The 22,737-nt window shown below is 34.8% G+C and overlaps 1 long non-coding RNA gene across 1 annotated transcript; it reads right to left on the reverse strand.

The window, feature by feature from the left end:
• Nucleotides 1-4,782: 4,782 nt before the first annotated feature.
• On the reverse strand, nt 4,783-6,595 carry LOC112670115 (uncharacterized). The gene is made up of 2 exons (XR_003142769.3): nt 6,533-6,595; nt 4,783-4,975 (listed from the first exon to the last, which is right to left on the reverse strand). It is a non-coding gene; the product is annotated as an uncharacterized LOC112670115 (long non-coding RNA).
• Between the last annotated feature and the right edge of the window lie 16,142 nt (nt 6,596-22,737).

The raw sequence follows: 22,737 nt of genomic DNA on the forward strand, positions 1-22,737 counted from the left end.
ATCTATCACCAACCTGGTGATATTAGAAAAGCTTCTCACACTACAGATGTGCTCAAATAAAAAAGTAATGAGAAGGTGAAGAGTTGGCCAAGATTGGAACAATAGGTGAAAATTCTGGACTTAGTGATGTAAATAAAGAAGATAATATTAGAATTTTATGAGCTAAAGTATCATAATGGTAGAAGTATTTAAAAATATTGTGGGATCAAAAGGGCCTATAAATGATGATATGATTTGGAGGATAATGAGGGCAATTTAGGCTTGAAGTGATACAATCTGGTTCAAAAAGATGGGTAGTACCTGTACAAAGCGGGGGGAATAGAATCTGGTGACTCATCAAAGCTATGAGATCTAGTGGAAAGCTTCAGTGATAATTATCTGATTTGGAAAATGGTTTTGCAATTTCTTTGATATATAGGGGAAACCAATTATCCAATACAGTTGTCACTGGTGTTTGGTTGCTTAACTGAATCACTTAAAGGGTAGAATCATTAGGAAAATAATATAGATAGGCAATTTAAACATTTTAGTTATTTTGAAAAATACTCATGAATTTACCAATATTTGGTGCAACTCCTGGATTTGTTCATTGGAGTTCTATATCATCTTTCTTGTATAAGTCACACCCTTAGGGCATTATTTACAATATCAGATTCTTTTTCATGTAAATTCAGGACAGTTAACAAAACAGTGTGATAGAAAAATTCATCTATGTTTTGATTTTTTTTTACTCAATATCTCAAAGCAGCTTCACCTACACCACATTCAATCACATTCAATAGCAATAATTTCAGTGATTAAGTTTATTGAATCTCTCCAAACCATTCCCATTAATTTTCATAGAAAGATATCTTTTTTACTAGCATTTCATTGATTTATATAATATCTAACTAAATTACATACATAAAAAGTATAACCGATAAAAGTAGTACAACTGATATAAGTAGGTTAAGAAAACAAAACTGAGAGGCACCTGGATGGCTCAGTTGGTTGTCACTCTTGATTCAGCTCAGGTTACGATCTCAGGGCTGTGAGATCCAGCCCCAAAATCAGGCTCCATGCTCATCATGGAGTCTGCCTGAGATTCTCTCTTCTCTCACTTCCCTCTGTCCTTCTCTCCACTCAGGCACACTCGCTCTCTCTTTCTAAATAAATAAATAAAATCTTTTAAAAAAAGAAAATAAAACACAAAGGACTCTTGGCTTGAAGGTGACTCAGGTGGTGGCCACAAAAATGCATGAGACCTTGGGGCTTTTGCTCCAAGGTGGCATAGGAGCTCTTGGTGGGCTCCAAGCTGCAGTTACAGTTTGTTTGTTTTTTTTTTCCATAGCATGATGACATTAGTTAATCCAGCAAGTCAGTGAAGAAGAGATTAGTAAAAAACTTGTATTGTTCTATACAGAACACATCCTTCTAAAAGCTAAATGGTAACAGACATTTAGCATAGTTACTGCTTGCATTAAAATGGAACCTGGAATGAAGTGGTCCTCATTTTATAAAAATAGTATACATTGAGTTGAAACATATAGATCTGTATTTTTTTTTTTGGAGAATTTTTAGTTCAGCTTAGAGTAAATGTCAAGTCTAATAATTTTTAAATTTGTTGTGAAATCAAGGCAGCAAGCAGATAAGAAATGAGATAGAACTTGGCATTATAAAATTAAAAAAATTAAATGTATTTAAGCTTTGATTTTATTATTTTTTAAAGATTGGATTTGTTTATTTGAGAGAGAGAGTGAGGGAGTACACACACTGGTACACATGAATGGAGGAGAGGGACAGAGGAAGAGGGAGAAGCAGACTGCTGAGGGGCTTGATCCCAGGACCTGGAGATCCTAACGTGAACTGTGAGCTGAAGGCAGATGCTTTAACCCACTGAGCCACCCCAGGCACCCCAAGCCACGATTTTATTCATTTTTCACATAGAGGTCAATCCAAATGAACATCTATTTTTTAAACACTTTGTTTTTTCCAACATTTATAAAATTATAAAATACTTATTTGCAAAAATCACTTAAGGGATATTTTTTCAACTTTAGAAAACAAAATCAATGGATCATTCTAATCTCCTAAATAAATGAAGTGAAGCCAAAAATTTATCACATATTACTTATTTTCTTGAAGTGACCTGAAAGGTCTATGAGAGCCAGCTATAATGAAGCAAGTACTTACATAATACAAAGTTTCTTCTTTGACATGATGCCCCTATATATGCTATCCCATCTCATTCTTTTTTAAATCTAAGACTTTCATGGACATATCTGAATACAGAACTTTGGACACATGCCAGATCCCTAATACCATGGCAGGCTGGTTAAAACAGTTCCTGGCTTCCACTTTGGTGTCTCAGGTCCATAAATTAGAAAGCACTGCAATGGAGGGTGTTAAATTTACAGAGTATGACACTGCACACTATGGCTGGTGATCAAATCATGCCATCACATGCCAAAAGGAATCCTTTGTAAGGGTAAAAAATATAAATGTGAATATCTCAACCCTTTATTTTAAAAAATAATCGAATTTAGCACCATGAATTATCTAAAAATAAAAATCAACAGAATAAACCTCAGTGCATTAATCACTGAAGATTATTTCCACCATAGTTCATCTTTTAAACCCCTATGTGTGATAACCATGTCACATCTAGTTTTTATAAATTGAGTGACTCTCAGAAATCCATTTTAGTGGTATATTTCTCTTAGTGAGCATTTGGATGGCCATTAACTGCTTTTAGCTCTCAGAGATTTTTAATTATGACATGATGGGTAGGCATGCAATGTAACACCAAAAACCAGCAATAGATTACCTAGATGACATTGTACTTAAGAAGCAGGGGAGTTTGGAGCTGAGTACTTTCACTGATAAAGCACTCATTTTTCACCTCTCAGATCTCAGTTCCAGTTGTCTCTCACTCCTTAAGCAAAATTAATTTTGTTATGTCAACTATGCTACCATTAGTAGGTAATCCAGGAGGCAACAGATGCCATGCATATTTTATTCTTCGTTAGATTCATGGTGAACATGGGCTGAATGCAAAAAGAAAACATTTCAGATGTGCTTAAGACCTGATGACTTTAGCTTTAGCTCAGAAATTATAAAAGTTTGGTAAATTGTTAACAGTTCTGAGCAGAACTGGTGAGACACGGGAGGTGATCATTCCAACTTCTATAAAGGAAAAAAATATTAACAGATTAACTATTGTCCCATGTTTACCAGATTCAGAATTAATTTGTGTTTCTATTATTAACTTTGTGAGGATATGAATTACTTTCAGAGTTCTTGTAATCTGTGTTTGTCTCACATTTGGGCCCCCGAGGTTCCTCTAGGATGAAAGCCTAAATGCCTAGTGCAGTGTTTAGTATATAATATGCACTTAAAATACAAAGTTGGGGGTGGGGAGGATAGAGGTCCCACTGAACCCATTAGGAACATTGTCAAAGAAGATTTAGGAATTAATGATCAGACTTCAAGATACAGGAATTAAGATTCTGGAAAGCTGGTAGAAGAAGCCTTCAAGGAGTACTTCAGATAGACAAGAAACTCATGCAAAAATAAGAATGAAGCAGATGTCTGAGCTTTGTCCTAGGATACTGATGGAGTTGAAGGCAGAGTGCGCTACACTTTTAGGTAAGTGCTTTTAGATTCTACTCAATTATCCTCCAACTCATCCTTGGGAAAGCTTATAGCAAGTTCTGTGAGGGGGAAAAAATCAGGAAGCTAAAAAAATAAGATCATTCTTCCAGGAACCTTGAAGAATTACTTATACCATAATCAGAGAGGGAGAACTCACTTGTGAAGCACTTGAGAACTTTAATAACAAACCATAAGGGCAGGAGAAAGCCCATGATCTACCCTAGTTACATACTTTAACAACAGGGCTGGCCTTGAGGGATTAGAGGGCATTCTTAACCACAGTCCCTACACTTGGGCTTGACAGGGAGATAGTGTCACTCACCAAGAGGGTCTGGCCTGGTTGTTTGGTAATGTTAGCAATTGGTCATGGGCAATAAGTGGTGAATGAAGAGAAGTTCCATGGGCAGCAAGATAAAGGAATTAATTACCTCCACAGAAAATGTGTGAGTCACTAGGATTGTATCTGGGAATGGAATGGCCTTTGGGGGCAGAGTTCAATGGTGTTTCTAGTTTCATACCTGAAAATTGGCTATATTACTATCATAGTAGATTTATTAACACTGCAACTTACACAAATTTACCCACACTACAATATAGACACATAGAAAAATAATGTAATTTATTTTGTCTGTAACTAGTTTATGAGAATAAGAGTCTTTAATGAGAATTGAGATACAGAGAAAAGTAATTTTTTTCCTGTTTCCTTCTCAAATTTCTGGAGAAAGATTGCCCTTTAGACTGCACTGAGCCACTCAGAAATATAACCACATCAAAATAGACTTGGTGGTTCCCTATAGTCAAGTAGAGGGAAGCCTGGATGTTCAGCTTCTTAGAGTGCTCTAGGTTCTATGTAAGAAATGGCCTGGATGGCAGTCACAAGTTTCTACAGGCTCCCAGGTGGATGATTTGCCAATCAACAGGTTTGTCCTTGAGCCTGCTTTAAGAGTAGGTGACATGATCCACAGAAGAAGTCAGGAGCTGAAGAAGTCAGTAGTGGAGCACCTAGTAGAGAGCTAAAAGGGGACCTTTTAATATGCTGCTTGGATTTTCTTGGCCATACCCTTCTTGTCACGGAAAGAACTAGCTACTGTCATGTTGTCACCATACCTGTATCTTAGATCTCATTAGAAAAGAGAGATTATCCTTCGGTGTCATTCAGCAACATTTCAACAATTTTATTATGATGATATGTAATGAACATAAATGTTATCTGTGAGAAGCCCCCCAATAAGCTATCTGTTCAGTAATTAAAATTTGGTAATAAAAGAATTGCATTGCACTGGTGCCATAACACGTTTTTTTTTCTTTATCTTCTCTGCATCTACAAGAAGTCTCAGTCTACCTGTAACATAAGCATTTGCATTATGAAAGTTGCTTTTTAAATATGAATCAAGGTGTGAAGAGCAAGAATATGATGTGAACTCTTTCATCTAATTTTAATAAAAATCTTGAGGGATAAGCTCTGCTCAAATGTTAAAGTCAATTTTTATCATCATATCTGATTAAAAGGGGGACGGCATCTTTAGGGACAACATGGTGATATAATGGTGTTTTTGAATTTAAAATCTCATAGCATAGTAATTCTCATCACTCTGTGTCTCAAAATATGTATAGTATTACATGTGATGACATAAGTAGCATGTGGTCATCAGCAGAGCAAGGAATAATGGGAACTTGGCCCTGGCCCTGGTTACCAAAAGTTAAGGTACATAAGACAAATGAGGAAGAGCCTATCTCTCCCAAACTTTTTAGATAACTATTGTAAAATCTAGTTAACTGAAAAATATGAAAACAGGAGATACAGGTTTTAGAGAGAAGACTGGTGTGTTCAAAATGAGAACATTATATTTTTGATTTATTCTAAGAAGTAACTTTTGAGAAGTCAGAGAAAAGAAATGAAAAAGGATATTTAATTTTTGAAAACTTTTTTCTGTCATATTTGAGACCATGGGTATTTTCTACCAAAAGAAAAGGCAAAATTAGTAAAAGTCACTCTGCTAAAGAGTGTGATTCCCCTACATCATAGCATCTGTATTTTGAGCTCTTTTTCATATGCAGTTCATAAAATAATTAATAACCTAGAACTATAAGATTGTGAACTCTGGCAACAGAAAAGCCCGACAATAAATTTTTGAACATTTCTCTATTATTTACATAATGTTTTCCTATCTATCCAGTCCCCTGTTGGCTTAAATTAGGTGAGAGAGGATATTTGATTGTTAGATTTCTGCCCTAAGGTTAATGAGTAATGTTTGTGATCTGAAACAGGTATATTACATTGATTGTGTCAGGAATGACTCCTGCTGTGCAAAAAAAAGGTGTCAAAATGCCAATAACCAAGTGTGTGGTGAGAGTCATTGGGACTATATCTCGCCACTTGGTGGGCAGACCATAAACTCTTAATAAGTGGCACTTGGGCTGGGAAAGCCTCATAATTTGTCCACACATGTCTTTTCTTCTGTACTACCACACCCCATCAATTCACAACCCACAGCTTTAAATATTTTCACAAGCAAACCTCAAGGCACGTCTAACTCCACTATAACTAGGTTGTAGAGAGGCATCTCCTTTGCTTTCAAAAGTCTATCTTAGACCTCCAGGTGTCTCATCCATTTTCATCTTTTTGTAAAAAAATAAATTATACATATGAATGTATATCTCTAAAATGACATGCTTTTTAGATCATCTAAATCATGAAGTCATATTTAAACCTTCTGATTGCCACAGCATAAACCTCTGAATCATGATGGCCTTCTAATCAGTTCATAGAATTTCTAATACAGCTATCCTGTTAGCAGCTAGAAAGACTAACTCATTTGTCAAGTACTTAGTGGATTTTAAATTTTGTGATTTTTTTTCCAAATTAATATTTATGATTATTTATAAGAATATCTCTCACATGGGTGCCTGGGTGTCTCAGTTGGTTAAAAGTCTAACTTTTGATTTCAGCTCAGGTCATGATCTCAGAGTTTTGAGATCTAGTTTCCATGGAAACTTGGAACCAAGTCAGGTTCCATGCTCTGCTTAAGATTCTATCTCTGCCCCTCCCCCTGCCTCTCTCTCTCTCTCTCTCATTCTTATTCCCTTTCTAAGAAACAAGATAAAATGCAAAAGAGAGCTTTAAAAGAAGAGTATTTCTTTCTCTTATTCAATATTCATTGAGTGCTTAGAATTCTAGGGTTGGAGGTATTAGTGAAGAGAACGTATTTGGAAAATTTGTTTTTGCTTAATTCATAGATCTTGGCTAGTTTTATATGTGGACTACTTCCAAATCACTAGAACTCAGTGCAATAAAGAGCATTTATAGTTAGACACTGATTTTTGTGTAAGAGGACAGCCATAGCAATTCATGGCATTATTCTTCTCATAAAATTATTTTTTATTTAAATTCCAACTAGACAAACTGATATTTACCGAAGGGAAGTGGGCAGAGGTGGGTTAAATAGGTGATGGGTATTAAGGAGGGCACTTGTTGTGATGAGCACTGGATGTTGAATGTAAGTGTTGAATCACTAAATTCTACACCTGAAACTAATATTATACAGCCTGTCATTGCATTATTCTTATGTAGTAGTTGTGCATAGTGTTTCTCTACTCAGAAGTCAAAGGGAATTATCCTTCCTCCTTTTCTTTCAGTCTATCATCTGCCATTCAAATAATTAATCTGCCCACCATGTCTTGGATAACTATGATTCAGCACATCTGTGATCCATATCTGGGACAATAGTAGGGGAAAAAATCATGACAGATCCTGGTAAACTCCCAGTGTTCTACTTTTTCTGTCTCTGGCTTCCTTTTTACTTCTCTCAATGCTGTCATTAGCTTTACTTTTAATTCCTGGGGAGAAAAATAAAAGAGACGGAAAAAGGCCACATATGTGTTGTGGCATGTAGTACTTGCATCTTGAGATGGAGCTTTTTCCAGTCGCCCCATTTGGCTCATGTTATAAACGGCTCCTACTGGTAGCAGAATACAGTCATGGAATGTGTTAGGTTTCCATGTTGGAGGCTCTGCAGTCCTATCAATATTCCTCATTTTTGGAATTATGTCTGCCTTATAATACATGAAAGAGTTGTATTAGAGTTTAGAAGAGACTTATACTCAAGTCTTCTCTCTCTATGACTGAAGAACTTCGTGTACTTTCAAATTCAGAAGCTTTGATGACTGTTCCTTTGTTGATAATGTTCTTTCCCCGGAAGGGTGATAGTATATCTTGGATCTAAATTCTCACACATATTGTACAAAAGATTTTGGATCATATTTCTCCCCTCTCCTTTCAGAGCCTTTCTTTGCTGTTGGTTATGTGGGATGCCAAGGGAGTTGTTAATCTTTTCATGTAGATCTATGGGAAATATGGTTTCTTTAAAAACAACTATTTTGTAAGAAATCTCGTTTTACTTTCTTACAGAAAATTTAAATAGTTCAATCTTCAAATGATAATTATTCATCTTTGTAGAAAAAAGTTTAATTTTTCTTTAAAACAAAATCACATACAATATAAGTTAATGCACTATTAATTAGAGAAATACACTCTAAATTAATGACATTACTATTATCTCTTTACATAGTTTTGGTAAAACATATTAGAAATAAAACAACTTCAAGCTAGGTCATGAAATTACCTAAAAAACTAGAAGAAAGCATAGGGAAAGCATAATGCTCTTGTTATGGTGTGTGTGACTTAGAATCCAATAACATCACTTACTAAAGCTTCATAATCAGAGAGGTGTGTATTATGAGTGAATATGTTATTTTGGGCTTTCTAGAGCTAAATCAAATAGATTTAGTAGCTTTACTAGCTTTTTCACATAAATATAAATCTAATATAAATATGTATAAAATATTCTCTCAGATGATGTTCATGGAAGTAATTGCCATAGTCTGCTTTATTTCCTACTTCTGGTTTTAAGTTTTCAGTTTTCACTTTGACTACAATTTCAAATTAACTATCTTAGTCAAAATGAAATCCCATATCAACTGAAATCTGTGAATTCACAACATAGGAAATTTAGATACTAATGTAGTAAAAATGGGTGACATCATTTTTTTAATTGTGGCACATCATTTATTTCCCCATTACAGTTTCTGTCTCTTAAAGGAATGATGACTCAAAGTGTGGTTTAGTTAACTAAAACAGATTACTGAGTTAGCATAAACTCAATCAGTGGGAAATCTGGCAGCCAGCACAGTTATTTATGATGTGCCAGATGCAAAATCATGTTTCTACTTTGAAGTTTTGCTAACAAGGCACATTGAAAATTCCAGAAAGGAAGAAAAAAGAATCTTTTCTAAAGTATTTGGACATGCACATAGCTTTACAATTGTATTTATGAAAAGGTTTCATGGTTTAATGTATATGTTTATACAGGATTGCTTGGCAAGCAATTTATAAAATTAAACAATTATATATTTCAACTAAAATACAAAGCAACGGAGAAAAGGCAATCATTGCATTGTAGGAAACAGATTTTTAAATATTTAGAGCATATCAAAATGAATAGATTCTTATCTAACTTTTTTGACTTATCTATAGGTATCTTAAAATTGTCTTCCCTTTATTTTTTACACTTTGTGCTTATTCAGACTATTCTTTTATCACTGAATTATGGAAATATTTCTATAACACTACCACATTAATGAGACAACTAAATTTCTGTGTGAAAGTCAATTGTGAAAGTAAATTATTTTTATCTAATAATAATGTAAAAAAATAGAAAATATAAGTTCATGTTACCTTTGAGTGCACTTAAAGTAGGAGATAAACATTGTTAACATGTCTTTGTAGTCATAAAAATATTTTGTCATACTGCATTGTTCTGTTCAGATGGTATCTGTGCCTAAGTTTCATTATTATATTGTTAACATTTATTTTCAATGGAACAGAAACTGATTTTAACTGTTACAACTGGGTATTTAAACTTCTAAATTAGAAATACTATACAGGTACTCTAGCTGGGTATAAAAGAATTAGAAAAGAAAAACTATACATTCAATTCAACAAGTACTTATTAAGTCTCTATCATGCACCAAAAACTAATTTAAATGTAGAATGCAAAAAAAAAAAAAAAAAGAGGAAAGAGAAAGAAAGAAAGAAAGAAAGAAAGAAAGAAAGAAAGAAAGAAAGAAAAAAGGCAGTGGTACCTGTTGTCAAAGACCTTCCAATTTGTTAAATAGATAATGTATGCTTCCATGAATAATGTTTATTTATGAGAATTCAATGTTGAAGGTAGCTGAGAGGATGGTGTATTGAAAATTTAGAAAAGAGAATTAATATTTCTGTACCGTTTGGGAAAGTCTCCATGGTCAAGGAGGGGTTTAACCTGGACAGAGTAAGAACATTTCAGTTAATAGAATGAGTAAAGATACAATGACCAGACTAAGAAGAACCTGTTTGGTAAGTTGATGTGAAGAGCTCCTTGCTTGAATAAGAAAAAAGTCTAGGGAAATAATGGGAAATAGACATAAAAAGGAAATCAAGTTCTGATCAGATTTGGAGGACTTTAAATAATTTTATAATATGATAATTTCTATATCCTAGATCTGGGTAGTTGGCTTCTGTCCCATAAGCCTTAGGAGTCACAAAACAAAACAAAACAAAACAAAACAAAACAAACAACAGAGGAATGCAGTGTTGTGAGAAGTGTTATCCAAGAGTAACATTTAAGATATATTAGTGGGAAAGATAATAGAAGCAGGAAGACGAACTTAATGCAAACATGCAGTTATTACTAGGACATAAAGAATAAATAGTAGAAGCAGTGAATAAAAAGATAGGCATTAAAGACATGTTCAAGGAATATTTATCCTCCAATTTAGTAAAAAGATTTTCTTCTAGTCCTCATCTAATACATTTTTGTTTTCTGCAGTTGTCATAGATTAAGGATGATTGCACATTTTCTTTCTCCACTTCTCATTGAGAAGCAGAGTTAAATCCCCTCCCCTTTATTTGGGCTAAGCTTGATAAGACTTGCTTCAAAAAATAGAGTGCAACACAAGTGAGACTTCTGGGACCATAGGTCATAAAGGACTTATAGCTTCTGCCCAGGCCTCTTGGAACATTTGCTCTAGGAGCCTGGCTACTGTAGGAGTGGCCAACATGGAGAGAAGCCAAGGTCCCAGACAATAGCCCCAACCGAGCTTGTGACCATCAGCCAGAACCAGTTGACTAGCCATTAAAGTGAACAGTTTGGAAGTGGATTCTCCAGCCCTATTGAGCTGTACCAGTCTCATAAGGAACAGAGATGAGCTACACATGAAATTGTAAACAGAATAAAACTGTTTTAAGTGCCCAAGTTTTCTTTTTTTCTTATTTATTATTTATGATAATCACACACAGAGAGAGAGAGAGAGGCAGAGACACAGGCAGAAGGAGAAGCAGGCTCCATGCACCGGGAGCCTGACGTGGGATTCGATCCCGGGTCTCCAGGATCGCACCCTGGGCCAAAGGCAGGCGCCAAACCGCTGCGCCACCCGGGGATCCCTAAGTGCCCAAGTTTGAATGTCATTTGTTATAAAGTAACAGATAATCATCAGGATAGAAGCAAATAAAAGTATTTGAAGTCAACATAGAATCAATCAATGAAGATCATATTATAGGTGATATTTTGTTTCCAGTTATTATTCTTATAGAAATATTAAATACTTACTGGATAAGGGATTCAGATGGAATACATATAATGAGAAAAGTCCTCACTGTCTTATTAAGGCCTTGAGGGAAGGAGAGTCTTTTAACATAAGATTCCATAAACATAAAATAAAATCATGTATATTAAAAAAATCATATTAATAAAATCATATATTGATGACACTGAAATACATGAGTGTCTTTTCTTCTTCCTTTTATCACTAAAATTGATTAAAAGATTATAATTTGTGTACTCTCTATTGATACTATTTAAGAAGCAGGAAGCAGGAAGAAGCAGGAAGCAGGATGAAGCAGGAAGCAGGAAGAAGCATGCTGTATTGATAATACAGCATGAGATATTTACATTTTGAATTTGTTCAATTTACTTGGTGATATCAAACCATTTTGAAACTTTCATTTTAAAAACTTGCTCATAAGTAGTTGCCGTGTTAGAAACATAAATTAATTACTAAATCAGTAAGTTTAAGTTTTTCCAGAAACTTCTTATAGATTATTAGCTTATGTAAAGTAAAAAGACTTTATTTTATACTTTCATCATATGCCTGATAATTGGGCAGATGAATTCTATTCTCTCAATGTAGAAACAAGACAAGGGGTAGCACTTTTTGGAGAAATCAACTATTATTTTAATGGACATTTCATGGGGAATTCATAAACATTTAGGGGAACTCCTAAGGTACTTGTTTATTATTATTTATTTTGTTTATTTTCATAGAAAGTAAAAATAGGGGAATATTTGTGCAGGAAAATGCTGAAAAGGCAAACCAATACTTTTTCTTTTATATGATTCAAATACTAATTAGTAAAGAGGCAAAAAGAATTAAAAGTTTTAACTCCAAGAAATGCTACAAAACATAAAAGTCAAATATAAACACGTTTTCCAGCATTAAGTCAAGGAGAGGAGAAATAAAATGAATACACTAATCTCTTTAAGTCATTGGAAAAGAAGGAGGAAAACATAAACTTTCAGAGTTAATAAGCACATTTAAACAAATTATTCTGTAGTCGGGTATTCATTAACATCACAAAGCTCCTACGTGTGGCTGTTTAGATGGTTTGAAAAATACAACAGGGGGCTGTTTTAACAGAAACCTAGAACAAAATTGACTTTAGGACTGTGTGGTGGGCGGAAGTTAGAAGGTCATCAAGGTGACTGTTGATGAAGTCTGTAGGTCCTCAAAGAGAATGTTAGGGCTTCAAGCAGACTATTGTGAGGGTGTATAAAAAAAGTAAGAAAAACATAACTCAAAGTTGGGGAAAAGTAAGCCTAGTTTTGTATGTAGCAGGAGAAAGTTTGGCAACACTACTACCTGTGGTAACTTGAACAATAGAAAATGAATTTGTAATCTGTCTAAGAAATGTCCAAGCAGTGTGTTGAAGGTACCATCCAGCCTCTTTGCCTGTGATAAAATGTGAGGGGAAAAAGATAAGCAAGACAAAAGGCTGTTTCTAAAATCAGAGGAGGAAAAACTGGTCTCATAATGAAACTATTACCCCATGTGGAATGGTTTCACACTGAGCTATACTCCCATAAGCCTTATTTTGAACATATTTATCCAGGAAGTTAAATACCACAGGCATCCACAAAGAGAATTGTTCTAAAAGATTTTCAAATAGTAACCATATTTCCAGGTGCCCTATCATAATGTATGATGGTGTATGTCTGTGAGGAAAGTCCATGAGTCAGTGAATAATCAGTCAGAGGAGCCATGTGCCCAAACAAGATGTGAGTAAAATGGAATGTCTCTCTGGAAGATCACAAGGGCATTAGGAACTCAAGCTGGTCATAGAGAAGTGGGGATAGTTCTAGGTTCTTTACATGTGTTGTCATCTCCAATTGCTTTAAGTAGTATACTGAAGGAAATGTATATTTGTAATAATTCTGATATTTTTCCTTTTCAATAGTTGGCATCCTTTTAAAAATATTTTATTTAAATTCAATTAGCCAAAGTATAGTATAACACCCAGTGCTCATCCCATCTAGTTCAGTAGTTGGCATCTTTATTTTTTTTTTTAAGATTTATTTATTTACTCATGAGAGACACACAGAGAGAGGCAGAGACACAGGCAGAGGGAGAAGCAGGCTCCCTGCAGAGAGCCCAATGCAGCTCTTGATCCCGGATCCTGGGATCATGCCCTGAGACCAAGGCAGATGCCCAACCACTGAGCGACTCAGGCACTCCAGTAGCTGGCATCTTTAGAAAATAAAATATTTAAACTTTAGAAATGCCATTTATCACAACACAAATATTTCAGGTAATCAATATTAAACCAAATTTACCCCTAACATTTGCTACCATTACTTTGCATTCTGACCACATGTTTAATTGCTAAATAAAACAAGAAGGAAAAGATAGCCCACATATACTGAATTTGAAATGCTCATGCAGCTTGTTTCTACAAGCAGCAAAAGTTAGGGAGGGTGCTTCCTGTGATGTAGGAATGAAAGCAGTGACTCAAAAGTGGAGCCTTTTAAAACCTGGATGCTGCTGTTTTGTTCCCATGTCCAAGCCAATTATAAAGATACCCCTGCTCCTGCCCCCAATCCTATGCCATGGAACTGAGTCGGGAGAAGAAAGCCAATCCTGAGTGTGTTACACAGCTACATGTCCAAGTAGAGATTTCTAGGAGCCAAAAGCTAGCCATATTTCATGTGCAAAATGATTCTGTTGCCTGGAACTCTTCTATGTAGCAATGGTGAAATGATAAATAAAATTTAACCTGAATATCTGATTTGGTCAGAATATACCAAGTGATAGTCACTGAGGAAAACAAATTGTAAGTAAGCCTTAATATATAGATAGATGATAGATAGATAATTGATAGATAGATAGATAGATAGATAGATAAGCCTGTGTGTAGCTTACAGATAAGCTTTGCACAATTCTAACATGACTCAGTATACAATGAATATAATATTAAAAATATAATATAAAAATATAAATATGACACAAGAGCATAGAAAAGTAAACAATTTAATGTGGGAGTGTGTTATTTAGAGTATTAGGGAAATTTGAGAGGAGTTGAGGTGGTTTTAAAAAGCTGGTAGTATTTTTAGGAAGAAAAGTAGGGAATAGATACTTCAGGCTGTATAACAGCATAAGCAAAGAAATGGAGCCATGAAAATACATGAAAGATTCGAAGAATTATGAGCAATCTGATATGGCTACAGTAAGAGGTGACTGCTACCTTTGGAGGCAATTGGTAAAGACCCTAAATGCTATGCAAATGAGTTTGGACTTGTACCTCATAGGCAATGAAAAATCATAGAAGTATTTCAAGCAAGAATATGGCATAATCAGATCTATGTTTGAGAAAAACAAACTACATCCTCCAATATGGTGGTAACAAGCCACATCTGGCTATTCAAATTTAAATTTAAATTAATTGAGGTTAAACAAAATTAAAAATTCAGTTCCTGAGATGCAGTAGTCACATTTCAAGTGCTCAGACACATAGGGACAAGGCACACAGAGAACATTTCCATTGTTATGGAAAGTTCTGTTGGACAGTGCTGGTATAGAAAATAGACCACTAACATCAAGCATCAAAGGAAGGAAAATGACTTAAAGGGCTATTTTCAAAGTCACTCAAAAAGATAATGGAGGCCTGATGTAAGATGAGTGGCAGTGGGAATACAAATTGAAAGGATAGAGGCAAAAATCAAGATAAGCCATGGGTACTGGAGTGGCTCAGTCAGGTAAGTGACCAGCTCTTGATTTTAGCTCAGGTCATGATCTTAGGGTCCTGGGATTGAGCCCTCCATCAGGCTGCTTGATCAGCAAGGAGTCAGCTTAAGGATTCTCTCTCTTTCTCTCCCTCTGTTCCTCTCGCTGCTTGCATGCTTGCTCTCTATAAAATAAATAAATAAATCTTAAAAAAAAAAAAGAGGGCACCTGGGTGGCTCAGTGGTTGAGTATCTGCCTTTGGCTCAGGTGGTGATCCCGGGATCCTGGGATCAAGTCCCTCATCAGGCTCCCCATAGGAAGCCTACGTTTCCCTCTACCTGTGTCTCTGCCTCTCTCTCTCTGTGTCTCTCGTGAATAAATAATAAAATCTTAAAAAGAAAAAAGATACATGGTAAGGGTGATTGGAAGCTAATTGTGAAATTGAACTCATATGCCCACCCTTCTGAAAGGAACTACTTAAGAAACAGATACAAGTTTCAGTATCAAAATACTAGCCAACTTACTAGAATAGTAGATTGGAGAATGTGACTTAAATAAGAGGCCAGGTTTCTTAATACTTTTGCCTTAAGTCTAGATTTTGGAGTCTCCATGGAAGAAAGCCTTTGTCACACAGGGAAGTGTGCTAACCAACCTCCTTAGTGCTCCCCAATGATTCTTAGCTTCTGGTAATGGATAGTTGTTCAGTCTCTTTTACTTTAAATAGAGCTGACTTGTGTAACCAATAAAGCATTATGGAAATGACAGGGTAACTTCTAACTTGACATAATGGACATTGAAGCATCCACTTCCCTCTCTATTGGATTTTACCATTCTGGAAACCAGCCATACAGCAAGGATACTTAAATAGCTCTATGGAAAAGCCCACAGGAAGAAGAACTGTGGTCTCTACCAACAACTAATACTTGCCGGTAAGTGTAAGCAACCTTGGAAACAGATGCCTCAGCCCCAGTCAAGCCTTTAGATACTGCAATCCTAGCTGACACCTTAGCTGCAGCCTCATGAGAAACCTAAAACAGGACATTAGTCAGACACCTAGTTAATCTGTCCTTGGAATTCTGACCTAATAGAAACTGTATAATATGATAAATGTTTATTGTTTTAAATTGCTAGGTTTGGAGGTCATTTTCTTTTTTTAAAAAATATTTTATTTATTAATGAAAGACACACATGGCAGAGACATAGGCAGAGGGAGAAGCAGGCTCCATGCAGGAAGACCCACGTGGGACTCGATCCGGGACTCCAGGATCACACCCTGAGCCAAAGGAAGATGCCAACCAGGCATCCCAAGGAGGTAATTTCCATGCACCAATAAATGTAGGGAGTTATTCTTTATGAAGTTGATCCTTCATTCAAGTATGTTAAAGAAATAAGACACACATGTATATGACTCTTGAACATATTCATTCTGCACAGTCAAGACATGAGCAGATGAAAACCAGTCTTACTACCCATACCTCTTCTCATAAAGGCCTTAGGGGAGGAATTTTGCAAATATTATTCTGAAAGAAATCCCATATGGGAGAACAAGACCAGCTTCCCAAACACCAGTGACTGATTGTAGAACATAAAGTAGAAGAACGAGGCTAAAATCACTTTGGACACAGCCTACACTTAGACAAAGATAGGCTTTGCAAAAGAATTTCAATAGCTTCTACTTTTTCATTTTCAAGGAAAAAATGTGGGAGAGGTATGGCAGACAATTTAGGAGTTCCACAAGCTGACTCTACTTTCCACATTCTGATTGTGTTTGGTTACTAGTATTTTATATTTCTACCCATAGTGTCTGCTATGGATATACTATCTTCATTAAGTAATTTAAAACATTCTAACTTATTTGTTCTAAATCTTTGAAAAGCACTGTTATAACTTTGCTTCCTTTCACCATAATGGCTACTTATTTTCTTTTTTAAAAGGAATTTCCTTTTTTTAAGATTTTATTTGTTTATTCATAAAAGACACAGATCGAGGCAGAGACACAGGCAGAGGGAGAAGTGGACTCCCTGTGCGGAGCCCAATGTGGGACTCAATCCCAGGACCCCAGGATCATGCCTTGAGCCAAAGACAGATGCTCAATCACTGAGCACCCAGGTGCCCCAAGAGCTACTTATTTTAATAAGTTTTTTATTGTGATCATATAAACTTAATGCCAAAAGCAAATTATAAGTCGATATATATTATTAGAATATAAGTAATAACAAAATTCATGTATCAAGTGGAGTACTGTAAACCAAAGACTTTGATAGTCACCATTCATTAAGCACCTATATTAGATGTTTTACCTCAAAGTAGCATCATTGAGTTGTCTGAAAGAAAATGTAATTTTGTTTTTATGCTTCAATGATAATCTAAAATATTACTATATGGATTGTGTATATGACCATGTTATAACCATGTATGGCCACTCAAGTTCAGTTCTCATGTTTGTCCATGTGTTTACAATCCCATTTGTAATTACAGAAATTTTATTTATTTAATAATTGTAATCCTAGAGTATATAGCAAAATTAACAAATCAAACCTAACAAACAAAACCCCTATATTATGGCTATAGGTGACATATCTGGGGTATGAATGGACATATTGGGCAGATTCTGTTTGCCCAATTTACAACCATTATTGGAAGTAAGTATAATGGTAAGTGAAGAGTAAAAAATATTTCTGTCTGGAATCCAGAAATAATTGGTTTAAATATCCACTTAATGTTGATTTCAATTGCACTCAATTTCAAGTAAACAATATACTTTTACAGAATTACCAAGAAGTACCTTTTTAATTTGGAGTCTGAATATTTCATTTTGTGGTTGTTTTTGTAAGTGACAGATAGAATAACTATCATTTTATACATGGAATAATATGCCTATAGAAGTGGCCTTTTTTTGAGGTAATGGTAATAGTATGCTCAAAACAACAGGAAAACATAAGGAAACACAACTTGTTTATTTATCAAACCATATGTAAGTTATTTGCTATACATAAGTTTTCAGGATTAGCAAATTTTTTAATTTAGTAATTCTACTTTTTACCTAATATTTTAAACTTTCTAATTCTTTTTTACTTAAAACTCACATCCTAGTGGGCTCAATTCTCTAAGCACAGGTTTTAAAAGCATGAGAAATTGGCATATATTATGTAATATGTTTGTTAATGGCATAATATGTCACTTCAGTCTCTTGTTTCTCCTCACACCTACACCAGTAGTAAAAGATGCAATAGAGTAATCAGCAAATATACGACTTTGTATCAACTAAAAGCACTTTACAGAAGAGGAGAGACTCCAAGGCAACAGATTTCCTACAGCAGTACTTTCCTAAGTGTACTAAGGTAATTAGCCTCAATAGGAGATAATTTTGGTTCACAGGGGTTGCTGTTGTTTTAAGTCTTTCTGGGAAATTTGGATTTTCCATTGATAGCAGTTTTAACATGTCACACTGGAGCCAGAGTGAATTAAAGTGAAGAGCTACACAGTCTAAACAAACATTCCTTCCCATTATCAGAAGCCTGACAACATAATAGCATAAACTATAGTCATGTGGTCACATTCACAAGTAATACAAGAACAATTAAAAATCAAAGAAATGCTACATTTCCTAAACCAGACTTGAGCTGAGGTGAGCATGTTTAAAATTACCACGTTCTTCCCCTCCCCCATAAGTTTTATAGTAAGTTTTAAATTGAAAAAAAATATACGGCAATGTTTACTGGAGTCATTCACATGATTAGTCTACCTCAATGTTTTGTGAGATTAAGACAGACCATGGTGATATGACAGTATAATTTCAGGTGTTTATGTCTTGAAAATACTTTTGATTTGGCATTCTTAATGTTTCTAAAAATATTTTTTTATTTTAGCAAAAGCGCACAATTATGCAAACTAATTTAGAGCTGTACTTCCATTACATTTTACATTTTCCCCAAGGATGTTAATAAAATTTGGTTTTATTTACTATGAAGACCCCTTAAGGGTAATGTAATTTACATGTTAAAGATGAAATATTTTTCCATGTAATTTTCCTTGTTTTTATAAATAAGAGATTAAAAAATAACTCCTAAAATTATACTTTAGTTGTCTCCAAAATGAAAATATTTTGTCAATAATTTTGGTATTCTAATATTACTTTACTACTTTTAGATGAGCATTATACAGATAATACAAATTTGCCAAAACACTTTGGTTACAGAATCTGTTATAAAACAGAAGCAGATTTTTCATTGTTGCTTTAAGGGAGGTTATATTCATAGTATTAAAAAAAATCCTTCGGACTCTGCATGTATGTGTATGATGGAAGATGAACTCACCTGCATGCACTTGGAGCTTAGTGACCACACATCCTGCACTTTCCAAGACCTCATTTTCAAGTACTCCATTTCCCTAAGTATATCCAGATTTGCCCAACCTAATTATTTTTATTCAGAAAAAGAAACAAATCAATCATGATGATATTAAAACATCTTCAAACAAGGCTTTGTTGTTTCTTCTGTAGCAATTCTCTAAGTAGTGGTTTGGCAAACAACTCACTTTATACTCAACTTGCCTTGGAAAAACAACTGAATAGTGGTCTGAATTCAGGGATTGGGGGTCAAGTGATAAGTGAGCAGGAAATATCAAGATGCACCAAAATGAATGATGGTATTCAAATAAGTTGAATTCAATTCAACTTATTTTTTAAATGTCCACTGTTTACTAAAAATTGTGCTAGGTACTATAGGGGATACTATGATTAGAAATATCCAGCTCTATCCTCAGTGAACATACAAGCAGGAGGGAGGTAAACTATATAAGACACATTGTGAAATGTGAAAAGAGAAGAAAAAGTGCTGACAAAAAAAATACAAGTTCTGGTTAATATCCTCAGTTCAATGATTCCCAAGCCAGCCCATAAGTGAGAAGCACCTAGATCTACACTAGCACTTTCCTTGACTCATGGAATGAGAATTTTTTGGGGTGGTGGGGCGTGGGCAGGGCTAGATACTAGAAATGTATTTTTAAAAATTTCTCTAAGAATCTTGAAGCACATTCGTATTTAGAAACATTAATCTCCACTATCCAGGTACAGGAAAATTATGGAATTTTATGTAAGGATCTTCAGCCCTCCTAATTATTTTGTGTTTGGAGCTCATTCACAAGGAACTAACTCTTTCAAACTGACTTCCATTTGCAAAATTCAAAACATCTCCTATGTAGTCCTATCCATCTCCAATCTCTTCATTTACTCAGATAACCTCTTATGATTTCATACAAAATTTGTTGACATATGCTTTCATTTTTTAAATGAAATCTTAATGATTTGTTCACCATGTTATTTTGAATAGACTATGATTTAAGGTCATGGTGAAAATTCGTTATTATACTTATATACACACACATTCATATACAAGCCTACATATGTATACTAAGATCATAAATATATACACATTTATACATTTTGTCACATCATCACAGTCTTGTATTTTTCTGTGGTAGTAAGTAGTAAGTGGCTTATTGATAGAAAATTATGGAAAACATTACCAAATTACTCTTCACAAGCATGAAGTTTATTTTTTTTCCATTACAATATTTGTTAAAATGCAAAGTTAATTTTATTTTTTTAATTGCTCAGAATATAATATTTCTGCTAAACAGAAGAAACTTGCATAAGTATTAATAACACAAGGAAACAAAGAAAGTTCCCAGGAAAGTGCAAATATAAAAATTTTTTCATAATGCATACATTGGGCTAAAGTCCAATGCCAGTTCATGGAAAATGGCAATATTTCACATTTTAAAGTCATTAGACAAATAGGTATATAAGGATAATGAAATGTTTGTGACAGCACCACTGAGTTCAACCAGCTGGATTTGGAATGAGATAAGAGAAACTTTAACCAAAAGCTCCCTGTGGGAAATAATAAATTTCTTTCCTTCTTGGGATAAAAACAACAACATCGACAACAAAAGTTCCATGAAGCAGATGAATGGGGGAAGGGAAGAACAGAGTGAAATTCTGGCATTGTGTTCTTTCTGTTGAGAGCCATTGTACTAAAGCTATTAAAATCTTCCTGGCTAAAAGGACTCGAGTTTAATCATGCCATGCTTCCAGACCATGCAGATTTCTGATCCAAAACAATTTTGTTTCCAGCTAACCCATAACACAGTGAAAAATACCTCTGGGTCAAGGCACAAGAAAAAAACACCCAAGATGGAATGAGTAGCACATTCTCTAAAAATTCCCCAGTGAAGGAAGATGTCAGTAGAAAGTTGGAACGTTAAAATAGTTGAAATGGTGCACCGAGTTAGCTTTCAGCTTCTGATAGCCATCCCTGGAGTAATGACATTAACAATGAAATAACAGTCTTAGGCTCATCTAATTTTATTTGAGTCGTTATTTTAGGTCTTAACCTAAATATTGTATACATAGGAAAAATATGTTATTTATGTATTTATTTATTCATAACCATCATGAGAAATTTTCCCAGAAAATAATGGCCAATTTAGGAAAGGAATTTGCAGATTTAATAATCATTCAACCAACAAGTATTTACTGAACATTGCTATGTCTAACCTCAAAACAAGGTTTAAAGTACGAGGGAGTCGGCCTAGATGGTGGTCTTGGACTTCGAGAGAATTCTGTTCAGTGAGAAAAGACAAAGAATATACCTGAAACAAGATTAATAGACATAAAAGGAGGTGATTCTAAAGTGGTTAGAAACATTTTCCTTAGTGTCCTTGTGTTGCCTCTTGACATCCAGCCTTCACTTTATTATTAATTGGGTGTGGTCAGTCGTAGAGAAGACAAAGATGGGAAACACGGCAAACAGCAACATCATCTCTTTGGATTAGACTGAAACTATTCAAAATTTTTATTTTTAAAAAACACCCCTTTATAATCAGTTATACAAAAGTAAGATCATCTGGTCAGTTAAAATCAGCTTGTACATAAAAAGAGAGAGGCAATATGCTATTTGTATACATTTGACAAATACTTGTATTTTAGGCTCACTACAATCATAAAGGAATTCTAACAGAATGATTCATATGAAGTGGGTTAAGTAATAAAATCACTACCATTAGAAATTGAATGAGTTTCTCTCTAGAAATTCCTAATGTGGGGAGTAATTTTTATCTGACACTCTGCCCATTAAATGACTTCTATTAAGCTGTGAACCCCTTGGAAAAAAAAAATCTTCTTAGTTTTGCACAATACTTTCTGCACTCAATTTAGTTTCTAAAAAGCATTAGTTAGGCTAATGAAACATTATTTTTTAAAGGTATGCTTAACAGACATCTTCAATGCACCATGCCCCAAATTATGTTTTTGATTTTGCCAAAACTGTCCTTCCTTCCCAAAGTTAGCTGCATCTCAGTAAATGGTAATTTCTTCCTACCTGAGCTCAGGTCTAAATCTTTGTAGTTATTCTGGATTCCTTTCATTCTCCCACATTTACATGTGATCCATCAGCAAATCCTATGAACTCCTATTAGGACAGAGGCTGAGAGCTGCCCTAATAAGAAGACCACAAAATAGAGGCTTAAGACCTCAGAAGTTAGTTCTTTGTTGGATAAAAGTTCAAGAAAGTAGCTATTCAGCCTTATGCCCCGGAAAGAGAGAACAGATGCAGGAGGACAGCCAGTATTCTCTGCCACAAGCGTATATTTGCAAATTATATTTGGTCTCCAGTTACTTATCATCTCCACTGCTAACCACCACTGCACTGCTGGAAGGCCCACCATCCATCACCTGCAACTATTGTTACTGCTTCTGCTCTGGTCTCTGTAAATCTACCCGCATCTCAG

This window comes from Canis lupus, chromosome 25, assembly GCF_003254725.2.
Source record: "Canis lupus dingo isolate Sandy chromosome 25, ASM325472v2, whole genome shotgun sequence".
In the NCBI taxonomy this organism is placed as follows: domain Eukaryota; kingdom Metazoa; phylum Chordata; class Mammalia; order Carnivora; family Canidae; genus Canis; species Canis lupus.